The following is a 4,574-nucleotide window of genomic DNA, read 5'->3' as shown; positions in this document are numbered from 1 at the left end:
AAATGGGATATGTGTCTTATTCATTTCTACAAAGCTTAGAATAAACACAGATAATTTCACAAATGAATGACTGATGTATTAAAATTTATAAAATCTTCACATTATGTTAACCAAGATTGTATTCCTTTCACCTTTGAGAAGTATAGAACCAGGGCTCTCATGACAACCTGTCTGGGTTTTTCTCTTTTAAATTAAATTTATTGAAGTAACATTGGTTAATAACATTATATAAATTTTAAGTGTAAATATTATAATTGAATATCTGTGTACTCTACTGCATGCTCACCATTCAAAGTTTAATTTTGAGTCCCAATGCAACCACTTTCTGTAAGTGACTTTAAACAAGTAACTTAACATCCCTGAGCTCAGTTTCTTTATATAAAAAATGAAATACATACAATACCTACTTCATAAAGTATTTTGATAATTGAATAACATAATATGTAGAAAGTATTTCAGAAGTTGGTACATAGGAACCACTCAATAAGTTTTACTGTTCTTACTAATCCAACCAATATTACCTCACCTTTACATATGTGTGTATTCATAATGAACAGTTCTATCAGTTGGGATTTACATTTGGCAGCTAGCCACAAACAAGAAAAATAACAGGACCTTTAACCATTTTTCTGCTCAGGTAAAACAAGTTTGGGGCTGGGTGGTCTACATTTCATAGGGTGGGGCTGTAGTCACTGGAGAACAAGCCTGTTTCAGTATTCCTACCATGCCTTTCATATCCATGGCTTCTATTTTCACAGTTTTCTCATGGCTCAGGGTGGCCACTGAAGCTCCAGCCACCATGTCTGAGTTTCAGGCAAGAAGTAAAAGGAAGGAAAGAAAGTAAAAAGGGTTCATGCCAGTGAGCTGTCCCTTTCTTGAGAGGCCTTTGTAAATTCCACATCTAGCTGCAATCGAGAATGTCAAAAGGAGTCTTTTTATTGGCCGTATTGCTACTCGAAATAAAATCAAAGTTTAGTTATTAAATAATAAGAAAAGCAATACTGTTTTGGCAGCTAGCCTCTTTTATAACTGTAAATTAGGACCCTAACATTGCCATTATAATTACGGTTTTAATTGATTTAAGCACTACTCCAAAATCATGTTGTTTTTGTTTTTGCCCTGTGATAAAGATATGCTTGGGCCAGTAGAATGCAAGGTTCCTTGAAGTTTGTATGAAGATAATTCACTTCAAGGTACAAACACAAGATTTTTGTATTCCAAAAGTAAAACAGGTTGCCAGTCATTTATATTTTGCATTTCTTTCTGCCTTCAGGAAATATATATATAGATCTATACATGTGTTGTGCCATTCTGTATTATTCATGGATCGTAGGATATCTCTAAATTGGCATATAAATGATAAAGTCAGCCTACATATAAGGATCAACTCTTTTCGTGACCCAATCATTTAAAAAAATGGCATCTCTAATACTAAGCCTCAAAAATAAATATGATTTATAATTGACATACTTTTCCAGTGAGAATGTTCTAAGAACTAAAGTGTGATAAAGCATAAAATATGAGCAATTTACCATTTTCTTTATAAATTATTACATTTTATATAAAAGAGAGAGAATATAAGTAATGAAAATGAGGATTTTTGAGGAGAAAAATTATCATTCTCCTGGGAGAATTAAAGCTCAATAATCAACACAGACGTCACTGACTTAAAAGAATCTACTATGGTCAAGGCAGGTAAAGAGCCATCCTGGTTTGCCTGGGACATTCCCAATGTTAGCACTGAAAAATCCTAAATCCCGGGAAATCTTCAGGTCTGAGAAAACCAGGACAGTCGGTTACCCTATTTTTAGCTAGTATCAGGGTAGCTTGCTTAGTGTAGTGCAAGAGAAACGATTAGGATTTTTCAAATCTGGATGACAAAATCCTAACATACGATTCACTGTTAGGAAACACTGATTCTGAGTCAGAGGTGAGGGTGGATGTTTCTGGAAATGGGACAGAAGCAGACATAAGAAAGAAGCAGCTCAGCAGTTATAAGCTAATCAATCTTGCTTATAGTTTGTGCCCTGTCTGCTGCTGACAGTGAGTCTTGCTTGCAAATAAATATTAATAAATGAAGAGGATTTTCATAGTAAACTTCAACCTTAACTTTAGATATTAGAGGGTTACCAGATAATATATAGGATGCGCAGTTGAATTTGAATTTCAAATGACTTTTTAGTTTAAGTATGTTCCAAATATTATGTAAGGCATACTTATACATAAAAAACTATCCATTGTTTGTCTGTAAAAAAACAAAATTGGAACGAATGCTTCACAAATTTGTGTGGTGTGTCATCCTTGCACAGGGGCCACGCCAGACTTCTCTGTATCGTTCCAATATTAGCGTACGTGCTGCCAAAGTGAGCATTCCATTATTTATCTTCAATTTAGCTGGGGTTCTTATATTTTTATTTGCTAAATCTGGAAACCTGACCGGAAGAAAATCATACAGTGTGTCCATGGGCACCAGTGCAAACACAGTTTCTTTCCTTAATAGGGCTCTCTGAGAGGCAATACCACTTTTATCTTTCTTTTGTGAGCCCCATCGTATCTCCATGATTCTTACTGTTCTTTTCATGCATCTTAGCCCTCGCAGAAAGGTCCTGGGAGCTCACTACCTGCTTTGCTGAGAAAAAAAGAGGGAGTTCAAGGTAGAATTCTCAGCACTGTTCCTATCAGTCTCCCCCCAAATGTCTGCGGGTACGTACCTATCCTTTCTTCTTTAGCTCCTCTCTCAGAACTAAGATCTTCCTTCTGTTGACATCTTTCCTCTGCAACATTCCATGATCTCGGCTCCTTCTGCTTCTTCCCTCCTGCTGGTTCACTTTCTTTGGCATGTAAGCAGAGGAGTCTTTGATCTATAACCAAAGGCTCCCCTTGGCCCTCTAACTGCCATCCTCTGTCTCCTCCTTTTTTTTTTTTTTTTTGACATAAGCTCGTTGAGAAGCGGTCTGCACTGGTGGGTCCCACACCTGACTGATCAACAGCCTTACCTGGGAAATTTTATTGAACTGTTGGTTTCAAGATCCCGCTCCAAGGCCTTTTAAATCCTAGGGCGCGACCTTTACCACATCTAGCCATTTCTACCTCCTCAATATCTCTGGGCTCTATTCCTGCCTCTGAGTGCCCACTGTCCCATTTTTTTTGGTCTAGATAAGGGTGACTCATGCCAAAATTACTACCTGTCTCAGCTTTCCTGTGTGCCTCTAATCTTCTGAATACACTTCCACATAATCCTCAGATTAATTGATTTAGATTTGTATTTTAGCATTCCTGGTTGGAGTGCTTAACTGACTTCCCTTTACCTTTAGGATAAAATCCAAGTTCTTAGAATGCCAAATAGAGTTGTTAATTATATGGCCACTCCTAACTGTGCAGCCCCATTGCTCACCGCCCCTTTCCCCAAGAATACTTAACTACCTGCAATTTCTCCAGGCACTGTGCATCTTTCTCCCACGTTTTCCTTGTGCACCTTCAAAAGCCCTCCCGCCAGAAACTCATTTCGCCCACTTCTTTACCTCATTCATCCTTATCCTTTAAAATAATGAAATTACCTGTATGCCTATTTGCCTTGCTATGGATACTGAGCTCCTTGAGAGCAGATATCTGATCTATTTTTGTGACCTCACTATATACCACAATGCCGTAAGATATTGTTGTAGGTCCTTTATAAAAGAAAGAATGCCTGGATGAACTACTGAATGATTGAATTAACAATTTTTTTTTAAAGCCAACAAGTTATTTCCCAGAGAAGAATTAGAGTCAAATTAAAATTTCAAAAGACAACTGAAACTTAGAAAACTTGTCAAAACTTATTAAACTTAGAAGTGGACAGGAGCTCGGAGTTCATGTAGTCTATTTATAAATGTCTATCTCGGCGGTGCAGATAGACTCTTAAGAAGCTACACCATCGTCTCTCGAGACGGACGGCTGCCGACGACGACGACATATTTAAAAAATTTAAAATAAATTTTAACTCAAATTCACCCATACACCTTATCTCAAACAACTGAGTCAGTATTCAGCTATGTTTCCTGTTTGTTTGCTTTCTTAGCTGTTCCCTTGATTTTTGGCCTTTCCTTTGTTTATCTTTCTATTTACTATAAAACTTCTACAATGGCTACCAAATTTCCCAATGCATCCAGTAAGTCCAACTAGTAACCTCAATTCAAATGACAGTATGTCTTGTCTATTCATGCCTGTATCTGAGCCTCTGCTAAATTCTCCATCTCTTCTGGCCTATGAGTAGAATCTTTTATCTGAGCAGAACAATTTCTTTTTATCCATCAGTGCAGAAATTTATCATCAGCTGTTTATGTTTTCTTCACACTTATACTATTAATGATTTTTTCCACATTAACTAGAAATTACAAAATCTCCAAGCAAAAAGTGAGTTTGTATGTCAATAATACTTTCCTTCAAGATATACAGGAATCACTCACTATTTGTGCAAGCTAGGTTTGCAAACACATGTGCTAAATACTTGTTAGTCCTATTAAATCCTATGCTATTTGCAACAGTGTAGTGTGTTAATTTGTTTTTTCCCAAACTTTTAAAAATGTGTTAAAATA

At 36.6% G+C, this 4,574-nt stretch overlaps 1 non-coding gene across 1 annotated transcript; it reads right to left on the bottom strand.

The window, feature by feature from the left end:
* Positions 1-2,264: 2,264 nt before the first annotated feature.
* Positions 2,265-2,371, bottom strand: LOC149995902 (U6 spliceosomal RNA). The gene has a single exon (XR_016507594.1). It is a non-coding gene; the product is annotated as a U6 spliceosomal RNA (small nuclear RNA).
* Positions 2,372-4,574: the final 2,203 nt, after the last annotated feature.

Source organism: Furipterus horrens, unplaced genomic scaffold (genome assembly GCF_987537825.1).
Source record: "Furipterus horrens unplaced genomic scaffold, mFurHor1.1.pri manual_scaffold_12, whole genome shotgun sequence".
Lineage (NCBI taxonomy): Eukaryota > Metazoa > Chordata > Mammalia > Chiroptera > Furipteridae > Furipterus > Furipterus horrens.
Note: the sequence above shows the minus strand (reverse complement) of the source record. Positions and strands in the feature narration are given on the sequence as shown.